This window comes from Pantherophis guttatus, chromosome 6, assembly GCF_059756535.1.
Source record: "Pantherophis guttatus breed Tessera chromosome 6, ASM5975653v1, whole genome shotgun sequence".
NCBI classification, from domain to species: Eukaryota; Metazoa; Chordata; class Lepidosauria; order Squamata; family Colubridae; genus Pantherophis; species Pantherophis guttatus.
In genome coordinates, this window is record NC_142068.1 from 19,672,891 (window position 1) to 19,687,353 (window position 14,463).

The 14,463-nt window shown below is 40.3% G+C and overlaps 1 long non-coding RNA gene across 22 annotated transcripts in view; it reads right to left on the reverse strand.

Moving 5' to 3' along the window:
* Positions 1-14,463, reverse strand: part of LOC117678212 (uncharacterized) — a 243,370-nt gene that overhangs the window by 37,806 nt on the left and 191,101 nt on the right. For 16 of the 22 annotated variants that reach the window (XR_015728446.1, XR_009620494.2, XR_009620487.2 and 13 more), the window contains one exon: positions 9,646-9,725. The exons of 2 other annotated variants lie outside the window; for them this stretch is intronic. This is a non-coding gene — a long non-coding RNA (uncharacterized LOC117678212). Of the gene's footprint in view, positions 1-373; positions 469-9,645; positions 9,726-14,463 lie in introns of those variants that run through there. 4 more of the 22 variants (XR_009620490.2, XR_009620476.2, XR_009620474.2 and 1 more) reach the window with 1 other exon arrangement.

A 14,463-nucleotide genomic window follows, 5' to 3' on the forward strand; every position in this document is an offset into this window, starting at 1 on the left:
GTGAAATTTATTCCATGAAAAAACAACAACACATCCTTCTGTCCTACATTTCTGCATTTCTTTAACCATGATTGAGAGCCTGGATCTGTTTAACTGCATTTCCCAAGCATATTATTTGGCTGGTAAATTACTAAGCCTGACGTTTTGATCAATACAATCATTACATCATGCTGAAAATCAGCAGAAGGGAGGGAGGGCAGAAGGAAGATAAAATAAAATACTTTATCTCAACAAAGGTTCCTGTTCAGCTAGGTGCACAAATACAGTTTCCACTCACACAATCACATGTTCATTTTGACACTGGCAATTACATTTACATTTATGGTCAACAGTTTCTTTGGGGCATCCTGCATAGACAAAATAAGACACATACACAAGGGCAAAAATGAAGTATAGTTCTGCAAGCATTTTTTTGAAATTCTCCAACTGTATAAACTACTGCTTGTTCTCACATTCTAGAACAGTGATGGCAAACCTTTTTGGCACCGAGTGTCCAAACTGGAATGCGCGTGCATGAGTGTGCATTTGCACGCTGACCAGCTGGTCTTCACGTGCGCCGGAGCACCAGAAACCCAAAGACCAGGTGTCTGGCGTGTACATGCCTGTGTCAGCGTTCCAAATTATGATCTCCTCCAGTGCTGACATGAATGAGAGAGGGACAAGCTTTGCTTTAATGCTGAGATGAACTTTTACCTAGTTCTCTGCTCTTTAGTAGATAGCGTTACCTGGGTGATAGAGGGAGGGGGGGAATTCCTGTGAAAAGAAAGTGCTTGGGATGAAGAGATGGATCTGCACGATGGCCAATGAGACATTGGGGTTGAAGAATGGAAAGGGAGGGGTTTGGAAGGAGGTGCCAGTTTTCGTTGCACAAAGAGTTCAGGGATGTTGTTCTTTCTATTCTTAAATAAAAAAAAAGATTCATTAGAGACCTTGCGTTTGAGAATGAAGTTTATTTAAGATAGCAGCGAAACCTGACAGCCTGTTTTTTGGCTGTTTTTGGGGCCATTTTTCAGTCCATTTTCAGGCTGTTTTCCAGTGCTCCAGTGCCTGCAAAGACCAGTTGGAAACCAGAAGAGCAGCTGACGATGGCACGCATGGCCACAGAGAGGGCTCTGCGTGCTACCTCTGGCACGCATGCCATAGGTTTGCCATCACGGTTCTAGAAGATAAACTGTGTGCATGTAATATTGCAATGTCTGGATACTGTGATTATATTTATTTATTTTTGAAATTTATATAGCCATCCACTTCACACACACAAAAAAGGACTCTGGGTGGCGTATGATAAATTTGAATATAAAGAAGTCTGAAAGTTGATATATGCTAAATTTGTAAGTACACATTTTGGGAGTTGGTACTGGGAGGAGAACAAAATACCTTTCAGCAAAGAAGACAGATTAGGAGATTCCATCCAAAATACTTTAAAAATTAATTTATCTCAGCTAAATTTGTCCGTGGATTACACAATCCTGGTCTAGTGAAACTACAAAGATTGATACACTCATTCATTATGTGCTATGAAGCAGTGGTGGGATTCAATTTTTTTTTACTACCGGTTCTGTGGGTGTGGCTTGGTGAGTGTGTCATGGCATGGTTGGCGTGACATGGCATGGTCGGCGTGGCTTGGTGGGCATGGCAGGGGAAGGATACTGTAAAATTTCCATTCCCTCCCCACTCCAGGGGAAGGTTACTGCAAAACCCCCATTTCCTCCCAATCAGCTGGGACTCGGGAGGCAGAGACTAGATGGGGGTGGGGCCAGTCAGAAGTGGTATTTACCGGTTCTCTGAACTACTCAAAATTTCCGCTACCGGTTCTCCAGAACTGGTCAGAACCTGCTGAATACCACCTCTGCTATGAAGTCAGGGTCAGCTCCTAGAAACCACATGGGTAGATATTCTTCTATGATAATCTGTCCCTAACTTGGTCATTCAGGTTTTCCAACACCCATCACAACTGTAACTGAATCCATCAACTTTGCTGCTGGTCTTATTTTTCTTTTCTTTCTAGTAATTTGTGCCTCACATTCATTTGTCCAATGATCTATTTGTTTGCTTTCTTGGTTGTTCATGGGATTCTAGTTCAAAAATCTTAATACTCTTTTTATTCTGTTTCTTCAAAGTCCATATGAGGGTTTTAGCACCTGTCTAATTCTGTTGTAAAATATAGCAAACACTGTGGTAAAACTAAGCACGGCTTTTTCGTTTGATGCAGAAGGAATCTGTAGCAACCCAAATGCTCTGGACTCCAAGTTCCATTGTCTCAATCTACATAACCAACAATAATAATTTTGGGATCTGTAGCTCCACAATGGCTGGAGGATCACAAATTCCTTGACTAACTATAAAAAATTAGTATCTTCCAACCACTATAAACATTGATACAGAGGTACCTTGGTACTCATTGTTAATTGGTTTTAGGAGGTGTGAAGAGTACCAAAAACAATGAGTACCAAATAAATTTTTCCCATAAGGAATAATGTAAATAAATGTAATGCACATTTTAAAACAATATGTAAAAAGATAGGGCTCTATATCCATTACTTTACATAAGAAACAAACCTAAAAATTAATAAATAGGTTAAATAAAATTAAAACTTCACTTTCCTGTAGTGATGAGAACCAAAGCGCAAAAATACACAAAATAATCACAGAAGAGAAGATAATTCTGCAAGGGGATGTGCACAGGGCAAGAGCTATTGCATGACTAATGTACCTTTGGTTTCAGCTAAAAAGGGTAGTGAGTCACGAGGCAACCCACACCGACAAGTTCTAGCTTGTGCATCGAGTACCAAACGAACAACGAGTACCGGGACAAAATATCCGCATCAAAATGTTTAGAGTACCAAATTCAGCAAGTGTCAAATCAGTAGAGTACCCAGGTGTGACTGCAAAAAAACCCTTTTGCAATAAATCATTCTTCCTGATTTCAAGGTATCCAGGTTATTAATCAATAGCTGAATTAAAACAATCAATAGTTGTCTCTTGCTGGATCAAACCCATGGGAAATTAAGGGGGGGGAAACCCTTTTTGATTCTGTTATGTCCTTATAAGGACATCAGCTGGGGGATTGGTTACTTCCACCGGCGGGAAGTTTGAACAACTGTCATTGGCCGGCTGGCTGGCCCGAACAGAATATAAGGAGGCTCGGGAGCCACTGCCAGCAGTCTGTTTTACTATTCTAATAAAGTGCTGAACGGACCAGAGCTGAGTCGCGTTTCTTTCCGGCGCCGATCTAACAGATTCATACTTCAGAGTCTACTGGAGTGAGCAGCCTTGCCAATTTAATACAATAAGTAAAATAAAATACTCCCACTGGGGTACTGAATCTGAGTTAAACCAGACTGAAAATGGGGTGGTGGGACAGCAGAATCAGTTCTGCCTGAAAATTGTAGGCTTTTCACTTGCAATAGCTGATGCACCATGATCTTCTGCATCTTATGTCACTGATGGCCATATTTCACATTTAGGATAATTAAGGATTATTGCTAACTGGGCTGCATAAACCTATGACTATACTATTTCAAAAGTGGTAAGATTAGCAGCGAGAAAGAAAGAAAAAACTCAAGAAAGTTTAATTGCTTAAGAAGCTGCTGAGCTTGTATTCAGCAGAATTTTGATTATGGCTGATGAGACAGAAAGAACTGGTGCCGATAATGGAGGTTTTGACTTTCACTGTTTGCAATCATAGCCAATCCAACTTGAGTAACATATGCATAGACCAGTGATGTGGTTACATGGATTGCTGATATTACAGCTGCATTGCAGTACACATTTTTTTTCCATGGTAACCAGCAGGGTACGCTGAAACAAGATAAGCAGACAGCACTTGTCACTTAGATCTATTAATTCAAACAAAACCATCTGCTTCGCAAAAGAGAGAACAACTCTCATACAAGCCACTCCTTATGGCTTGCTGTGTGAGAAGAGACCTGAAACATCATGTAACTCAGCACTGAGGCACCCTTTCATTACTCTTAGGCAGATGGCGCAGCAATGACACATCTGTACAAATAACTGTTTAAAATCATGATGGTGCGCTGCTGGGGGAAGACCATCTTGCTGGCCTCTGAGTATGATTTATGCTGTGCATTTCCAAAAGTTGGGGCATTAGTTTTCAACTTCAACTTTTTCACTGCTGCATGTGACAGAATAGTTACGGCAGTGCAGGGACTCTGAAAAAAGCATAGAATAAGGCAAAGGTAAAGGTTCCCCTCGCACATATATGCTAGTCGTTCCCGACTCTAGAGGGCAGTGCTCATCTCCAGTTCAAAGCCGAAGAACCAGCACTATCTGAAGACTTCTCTGTGGTTATTTGGCCGGCAGGACTAAACGCCAAAGATGCACGGAACGCTGTTTCCTTCCCAACAAAGGTGGTCCCTATTTTTCTACTTGCATTTTTTACATGCTTTTGAACTGCTAGGTTGGCAGAAGCTGGGACAAGTAATGAGAGCTGACCCTGTTACGCGGCACTAGGGATTCAAACCGCTGAACTGCCGACCTTTCGATCGACAAACCCAGCGTCTTAGCCACTGAGCCACCACGTCCCTAAGCATAGAATAGGCTAGACTAATTCTTAACCTGTTCAGGAATTAAATCCTCTGGGGTTAAATATGCATAGGAAAGTTTACTTAGGAAAGCTGCATATCCATACAAGGAGAAGAATCTTTGTAGCTGGACAACAGTAGTGAGGAAAGGAAAACCAATGCTTTCCCCCTTTGGAGCTGTTTTCTTGGGACAAAAGATACAATTCAGGAGGAAAGCAGAGGTGCTTGTGTTCAAACAATGGCAGGCTTAGCCGAAGAATGACATGGAACAATTCAGCCCCAGAGTTCAGTTCTTTATTTGCTTACACACAATAGACAGAATTTTGCCAGACTAACTCTTACTACTCTCTCCCTAAATGGTTATACATTGGAAAATTCTAGGGAGTGGCTAATCCCAACTCTCTTCCTCTGTCTCCTATCCAGCTCCAGACTGTGCTGCTTTTTCTCTCATGGCCCCTTCTTCCTGGGAACTCCAGATCCCCACCACCACCACCACCGGGCCAGGCACCATCTCTCATGTCCAAGTTGCTTAACTTATAAACTGGATGTCAGCATCCCAGCACTGACATATATAAAGAGGGGAGAAGCTTGAAATTTTGCCTACTAAATCCCTTTGAAGATTCTGTCTCCTCAGAGGTGGGAGAGGGGGAAGACATTCTTGTGACCTGATGAAGAAGAGATCAGGAAAGTGACTTGGAAGATAGCCAATGAGAAGCAGAGAATTGGGGATCGGAAAGGGAGGGATTGGGGGGCAAAGGTCAGTACTGACTGCGAAAGAGCCAGGATCAGATCGCTGTGCTCAAATAAAGAGAAAATTTCCTTAAAGATCGGCAATCTGGAAATTTATTTATTTTGAGATAGCATCGAAACCTGACACTGAATTAATCCAATATCTGAGTTTACACCATACAATGAACAAAAACAAAACTCAAAATGAACTCTCTGGCTGCATTTATAATCTTCCCCTTCATGCAGGACATTAAGAGACATCAACCAATGCAAACCTAACCAAAGATTTAAAAAAAATCTCATCAACATCACTATAAAAAGATAATGTATAATGAGTGCTCACAACAATAATTACCTTCAAAATGGTAAGCATGATTCAGCTAGCGAAGTCTCAGGAATACAAAAGAGGATAGGGCGTCTGTCTGTCTATCACATCTTCTACTGAACTCTGGGGAACTCCCAATCAAGAATTAAAACCCCATAAAAATAATATTAAAACTATTAAAGCCATAAACACTTAAAAGAAAATGTGATGCCAAGTAAAGCTTTCAACATGCCTCAGCGGTGAAATCCACTTACCTTCACTACCGGTTTGGGAATGGGAGCATGTGTGTGCGTGCCTCTTCTGCGCATGCGCAGAGGGTCAAAAATGGGAGGTAATGACGTTCCAGCAGGTGGGCGGAGCCTCCCACTGCCAGCACTACCGGTTCGTATGAGCCGGATAGATCTGGCTGGATTTCACCACTGACATGCCTCCTATCCCAGTGCTTGAGGATCTTCAGTACTTTATGAAAGGCTAGGAGGATCAAGTCTTGCTGAACTTTAACAAAATACACTAAATTGTAAACTCACCCAACAGCCTGGATTCACACAGCACTGACAGACAGACTTCTTTACTTCCTCTTTTATCGCTTCAGATATCAAGACAGACAGAAAAACAAATACCCCAAACATCAACTTTAGCATTTATATGAATACATCTGGTGCAGGGGTGGGTTCTACTTAACTTTACTACTGGTTCGCAACGGGGCCACATGCGCGTTCTTCTGCGCATGCACAGAAGCTTCTGCACATGCACAGAAGCATTTTGATGATGTCGGGGTTGATGGGCGGAGGCTCCCACCGGTTTTACTGCCGGTTCTATAGAACCGGTGCGAACTGAGGGCAACTCACCACTGATCTGGTGGGTCAGTAGATGACCTATTCCAGCAAGTTGTGTGAACACAGCCAAAGAAAATTTTAATAGAATTATGATTGCTGGAAATTGTGACTTCATAAAATGCTTGTTACTTTTGTGTGGATTTAAGATGTCAAACGCAGGTTAGCTACTGGTCTTTATAATTTGAACCACTTGTGGGAAAGAGAGTATATAATCCCCATATAAAATATTTAAAAACATTAATTTTCCTCTGCTTCTTTCTAATGGTAGTAAATTGTCTTCCAGCTTCCTGATTTATGCAGTTGGTTGTTCAGCTTTTATTATAAAGTTTGGAAATATATTTATTTTTGGTTCCGCTCTCTCCACAAGCACAGATACACTTGAATATAGATGCATTAAGGAAGAAAGAATTGGAAACTGATATTTCCAATCAACAATTAAACAAATGCACTGTATATTTTTTCTCTCAAGGTTACCTAGATAAACTTCCAGAAAAATATATCTTTTAAGCATATTTATCAGAGAGAAAATCCCATCAATTTCTCACCATATAATGAATTCTATAAGCTTAGCTGTCATTGGACAAAGAAGTATTTTCTTGGTTTGTCAATAATTATCATGGTCCCAATGAAATTTTAACAAAGCTTGGAAAAAAAATTTCTATTGATGATTTGAAGGAATCTGCCTGGAAATGAAGATTCAGATGAATCATATACTTAACATTCTCTTCTAATATTTGTAGAAATATGACTCCTGAACCTGAGAATAATTTAAATCCAACATTTTAAATCACACAGACCTTTTAAATTATGACTCCTAACCTAAGTGACAATTGTCCATATTTATTTATTTATTATTTATTTTATTTATTAGTCATATTTCTATGCCGCCCACTCTCCGAGAACTCTAGGCGGCTTACACCAAAGACAGTATACTAGATAGCATATTGCCCCCAACAATCTGGGTCCTCATTTTACCCACCTCGGAAGGATGGAAGGCTGAGTCAACCTTGAGCCGGTGAGATTTGATCTGCTGATTTGCTGAACTAGAAGTCAGCTGAAGTAGCTGCAGTACTGCACTATAACCACTGTGCCACCTCGGCTCATTAGCTGTTAGCTGGAACTGTAGTGTAAAATATCAAAGACTTCCGTTGAAGAGATCTGATTTTCTTTTCTTATAAAAACCCCATTAAAATCATATTTTCTCATTCAGTTATTTCCCCCTTTCAATATTTGTGGCTTTGGCATCCCCCCCACTGCAAAAAAGGTAAGGACAATTGGATTTTGGTTGACCAGCTGCTCCAAAATAACCATTCTGGGAAGAAAACTAAGATTAGGTATGAGTAAAAGTGGTTTCCAGTCGATTATGTAAGAAAGTACATACAGTGTTTTCCCCAAAATAAGACCTGGTCTTATATATTTTGTTTTGCTTCAAAAGATGCATTTAGGGTTATTTTCAGGGAAACACGGTGTCAAGGTGATGGTGAGGGACCGCCCCCCGGAGGGCTGACAATCTTAACTAGGGCTTATTTTGGGGGGTAGGACTTACATTATGAACATCCTGAAAAATCATGCTAGGGCTTATTTTCTGGTTGGGTCTTATTTTCGAGCAAACATAGTATCAATTATTTTTTACATTTTCTGAATATTTCTTTGGTGAGTTTGAAAATGCACTTGGAAATACACATTTTGAAGGTAAGTATTTTTGAATGATGTAGCACCATTTCTAGGAATATCCTCCCGCCCAATCCCAAGAATATAGTATATGATTATTCCCAGGCAGAGTCCATTCTTTAGAGCAAGTGTCTGAAACATGCAGTTTCACATATGGCCTTCACGCTCCATGGTTATGGTCTACGGCAGGAGTCTCCAAGCTTGGCAACTTTAAGACTTGTGGACTTTAACTCCCAGCATGGCTGGCTGAGGGATTCTGGGAGCTGAAAGTTCTTAAAGTTGCTCCTGGTCTACAGAACCCTTTTAATCAGTATTTCTTATAATTAATGGCCTGATTTCCTGCTTTGTTGAGACAGAAAACCACTGGAAAAATCTACTGAGCTTGACATAAAATTTGTGCCTTTGTATCTCTTGCTTACTTCAACATCAGATTTCATTTGAATTAAATCCGGATAAATAGATTTTGATGTCAATCATACAGTATATGATGTGACAGACATCCTTGAGTTTGAAGGAGATACTTCTTTAAGGAGGCCTCTGCTTTTGCCGGCAATACAAATACATGCCTTAAAAATAATCCATGAAAGCTTGTTACCTGAATAATTGCACAAATCCTTCAAACATCAAAAGATACTTTAAATTGAATAATTTTCCTCAGCTTTGCATCTGCCAGTTCTTCCAAGATTTCAACTTGTCCGAGACTATTTGAAGGACAGAGGGTTGAGGCAGAACAATTCAATGGACTATTAAAAGACAATTTTTCAAAGCAAGCTTGTGCAAACTGATCAGATAATTGCACACTTTTCTATCATTTTAAGTGAATATTCTTAGCATTATCCGGAAGCTTAATCTGTATGTTTTTTTTTTTTATGACTGTTTTCTAAAATTAGGCTGTAAGCTGTTTTGAATTGTTAAAGAAAAAAAATAAAGAAATAACCCCCCTTCAAATATCAAACCTTTGTTTGACAGAATATTTCGCAAAGGCTGAAGCACACTTCTGAAATTTTGACTTCCCTAACTGGAACATATAGTGTCTAAACTTACTTAAGATGTCAGAAACAGCTATACCATCCTGGGTCACACAAACAGGCATCACATATTCTGCCACAACATCCACCATACACATCCCATTGTAGTGTTTTTTGAAGTGTCCTTTGAGGCACCCTGCTATGGTGCAGATAGAAGGATGACGTTTATTTGGCATGAAAAATGATTAATCATAAAGACCAAATTCATTCATTAAGCAAAACTATATGCGTAGGAGGCTGACTCTATGTATTCGGGGTTCATGTCTACAATTCTTCAGAATACAGTATATAGTTATGGTAGCATTTGGTCATAAATGTGTAGAATTTTTACTTTTCAGCAATTCACTGAGAAATTTATGAGGTTTTTGTTGTTGTTGTAGGTATGCAGGGTTTAAAGAATGGGCTTGAATTATAGAAGGCTTTGGTGGTCGCTGAAGAAGCAAATCAAAACTATATCATTCTCATCTTCATCAGATAAATTTCCATTATTTCCTGGTAGACAAGGGCAATACCGTGTTGCTGGATCACAGGAATATACATTCTGTTGCTTGCAGAGGCTGTCATGTGCTCCATAATGTTTCCTTGGCACAAGCTGTAAGACAAATGAGCAAGAGACTTCTGACTGCATAAATCATGAAGAAAAATTATACTTCAGCTATGATGCTGGCATAGGGCATAGACATGATGGAGCATCTTGAATGCCTACAGCCTGGATATTAAACATCAGACTCAGAGGCAAAAAGAACACCTGCTGTAGTACTAGTCAGTACAGGTAAGTCCTTGACTTACAACCACAGTTGAGCCCCAAAATTTCTGTTGCTATGTGAAACATTTGTTAAGTGCATTTTGCCCCATTTTACGACCTTTCTTCCCTCAGTTATTAAGTGAATCACTCCAGTTGATAAGTTAGTAACCTGGTTATTAAGTGAATCTGGCTTCCTCGTTGACTTTGCTTGTCAGAAGGTCGCAAAGGGTAAGTCACATGACCTTGGGAAACAGTAATGTTCATAAATGTGAACCAGTTGCCAAGCATCTGAATTTTGATCACATGATCACAGGGATGCTTGAAAGGTCCTAACTGTGGGAAATGGTCAAAGGTCACTTTTTCAGCGCGATTATAACTTTGAATGATCACTAAATGAATTGTTGTAAGTCAAAGACTACCTGTAGTTCTTCAAACCAGTGTGACTCCAGGAAAAGGTGTTGCTTCAAACACTTTCCTACCTTTGTATAGAAATCATTAAACTCACTTGGATGTTAAGCTGTCCCAGTATTAGGAACGGAACGGAACGGAACAGAACGGAACGGAACGGAACGGAACGGAACGGAACGGAACAGAACAGAACAGAACAGAACAACAGAGTTGGAAGGGACCTTGGGGGCCTTCTAGTCCAACTCCCTGCTTAGGCAGGAAACCCTATATCCATGATGGCAAACCAATGGCACACGTGCCAGAGGTGGCACGCAGCGCCCTCTCTGATGGCACATGAGCCATTGCTCCAGTTCAGCTCTGATGCACATGAGCATGCCTCCCGCTGGCCAGCTGGTCTTTGGGTCTCTGTCAGGCATGTGTGGGGGGAGGGACGCATAGGCAGTGGGCGCACACACATTGCATTTTGGGAGTTCAAGCACGCGCTTTGGGCACTTGGTCTGGAAAAGGTTAGCCATCACTGCCCTATACCATTTCAGACAAATTGTTATCCAATATCTTCTTAAAAACTTCCAGTGTTGGAGCATTCACAACTTCTGGAGGCAAGTTGTTCCACTGATTAATTGTTCTAACTGTCATGAAATTTCTCCTTAGTTCCAGGTTGCTTCTCTCCTTGATTAGTTTTCACTCCTTGATTAGTTTCCATTAGCGTATGGCTTTGTTACAATAGCCAGGAGACCACAATGCTATTGCAGAGTAATAGTTTGGTTTGCCAAGATACCAGCCCTGTTATAGGAAATGCTTGTGTGCTTCTCAAGGTGAACCACGGGAGGATAAGCTGGCTTTGCACCAAAGAGAAAGATAAGAAGCTCTTCCTGCAGTGTCACTCAAGAGCTGCCTTGCAAATGAGCGCTACAACTGGGACGGTTCAGAGCATCAGGAATCTGACTGACTGAACAAAGCACCAACTTGTCTCCCCACCAAAGTGGTACCTATTTATCTACTCACACAGAACATATTTTCAAACTGCTAGGTGAGCAGGAGCTGAGGCAAGTGATGGGAGCTCATGCTGCCATGCAGTGCTAGGGCTCAAATCGTTAGAGTTGGGTTACCAAATCTTATTGAATAAGACTTCAATTTCATTAATTTTCAAAACGATAGTACATAAGATAACTTGAGAACCTTGAAAACATTGTCAGACGTGTGATGCTCCCTTCTTTTATGCATAATGACAGTCCATCCTTGGAATAGTCATTGTTATTGCTCTCACAACCATTATATTTTCCTGTATTTATACAATTGGAACAATTTATGCTACAGTCATTTACTAAATTGTTCTCTAGGGAAGTTGAAATGTAAATCCATGTATGTCAACATGGTTTTAACTACCAATTCCTAAAGGTACATTGTTTAAATTGTATGTACATTATTGCAATTCACCTGTAAAATATACAGTAAACTAGTCTGGACTATAATAATAATACTTTATTGATTAGCCATTAGGCTATATTGGAATATAAAATACAAAATACAGAGCAGTAATAAGACCATATCTTGAAAAAATATAAAAACACATAAGCCAAAAATAAATAAATAAATGCAAATCATTATTTCTATGCCTCTCCTACTGATCTGCATTAGTTTTGAAGGACAATGCAGAAAACTTTTTAAAAATATTGCAATTATTATATATTTAAAAGTGGGACTGGGGAAAGAGATCAAAGCCCAAGGTCATTGTATAAAATATACAAAAGTATGAAGGCTATTGCTTAACGCATTGTAAGCCACCCTGAGTCTCCGGAGAAGGGCGGCATATAAAAATAAATAAAAATTAAAAAAAAATTACAAAATATATTTGTATTAAAAGACCAGTGGTGGGCTGCCCCAGTTTGGACCGGTTCGCAAGAACCGGTAGTAAAACCAGCAGGAGGCCCCGCCCCCCGCCCCAGATGTCATCAACAGCGATCTACGCACACGCGGAAGCGATCCCGTTGCGAACCGATAGTAAAGGTAAGTAGAACCCACCCCTGTAAAAGACAATAGTGTGAGTTTCTTCTCTAGTATTTCTCTAAATCTTCCTCTAAGTCTTCATCCAGCCTTAGCTTATCTTTACCTTTGGGGGCAGGGGGAAGAGACGGGTGGGGGGAGAAGGCTTTAGTTTTTTAAAAGTATCAAACTGCAACATTTCCCCATTTTTGTTTCTCTAAAAGGCTAGTGAGCTTATGTGGAGCTCAAGGACATCCTAAAGAAAGATGATGCAAAAACATTCCAGATCTGAATTGAATTCAATTTATTTAGTTATTTTCTTTTTTAAAAATGCAGCAGGCCAATGCATTTTGAAAGGAACAAGAGACTGACTAGTTTTGTCCTGGTGCTTCACTGGTTAAAGTACTTTTTTGGACACTTCCAATCTTCCCAAACTGAAAAGCTTTAAAAAAAAACAAAAACCAAAATCCCATCAGCTTTATTCCCAAGTATGACATGTCCACAAATATATTCTTGCTGATCATCACAGAAGGAACCCAGTAAAGTGTTGAAAGGAAGAGGCTAAGGTGGTCTTCTTAAGTGAAGACTGGAAATCTTGGCTTCTCTCCTTTCATCCAGTGCATCTTCATCCTGATGCATTAAGAGAGGCAATTCGCCCATTTTCTTCTTTACACGCTACATTCTTGTTTAGAGAACAGTATCTCATCCAGTAGGAACTGTGTCAACAGAGATGTAAGAAGCACACACTCTCTCTCTCTGATGGCTTAAACTTGGTTGAAGCTTCCCAGCATGGATGTCAACAGATGAGAGTCAAAATCAACAAGATGGCAGATGGAGCATCATGATTCCAGTCATGTCATTTTTTTCATGCATGGGGCATACAAAGAGATGGAGCTTGCATCACACACTCCATGCCAATTTTATGAACGTAAGAACAGAAGCAGTACCCTGCTGGGTGCAGATTGGGCCTCATCAAGCAATCTGTTCTCACACTGGCCAATCAACTGCACAAGGAAGCCCATTAGTCTTCCAGCAGATGGCCTTCAAAGCCAGTCAAGGCTAATAGCTATTGATCTCCAATGGTGCTTCCGAGACCCTCTATAGTCTACATAAGTCTGCAAAGAACCTGTATTACACATTAAGAGCAAAGCCACTTCATTGAACTGATTGCCTTTCGTAACAGAAACCATGACTTCTATAACTTGGTCTAACCTCTTTTTCAAGTCACCCAAGCTGGTAGCCAGCACCAAAACTCTTGGTAGTGAATTACAGATTTGGGTTGCATGTATGTCTCTCTGTGTGCTTTGTCTGTAAAATTGAGTCGATATCAGGGGTGAAATCCAGCAGGTTCTGAAGAACTGGTAGCGGAAATTTTGAGTAGTTTGGAGAATCGGCAAATACCACCTCTGGCTGGCCCCAGAGTTGGGTGGGAACGGAGATTTTGCAATATACTTCCCCCAGGAGTGGGGAGGGAATGGGAATTTTGCAGTATCCTTCCCCTGGAGTGGGGTGGGAATGGAGATTTTGCAGTATCCTTCCCCTGGAGTGGGGTGGGAATGGAGATTTTGCAGTATCCTTCCCCTGCCATGCCCACATAGCCACGCCCACCAAGCCACTTCACGCCCACCAAGCCACGCCCACAGAACCGGTAGTAAAAAAAAATTTGAATTTCACCACTAGCCCATATCTCCTGTCTTTTAAAAGGAAACAATTGGCTTGGATTGTATCTCTATAGATTGGTTTTAATTTCTCTCGTTGTAATCTGCTTCCATAATTCTGTGGGATAAATTATGCAGAGAAAAGTGGAAGTCATGCTAGCTTAAGGTCAAACTGTTACATTAAAAAAAAACCTATGATGATTCAAAGAGCAACTATTACTTTATAAATCCACTTTGTGATGAATGTCAATTATTTTGATAAGCTATCTTGTAAAAAGTACTGGCAGGACCCCACCCATACTTTGAAACAGAATCTTCTCAAATATTCATATGGAATGATTCCACATTTTATAGAGAGTGCTTCTTTGTGGTTATTTTGACAAAGTATTATACCGCTAGATTTTTGCCTTTGCTGGAATTCTGTGCACATGTCCTAAAACTGCTGACCCATGTAGGATAAAAGAAAGCCAAAAGAAATATATATATATATATATGTTTTCGCGGGTGTTTGTATGTAGGTCTTTGGTTATTCGGGT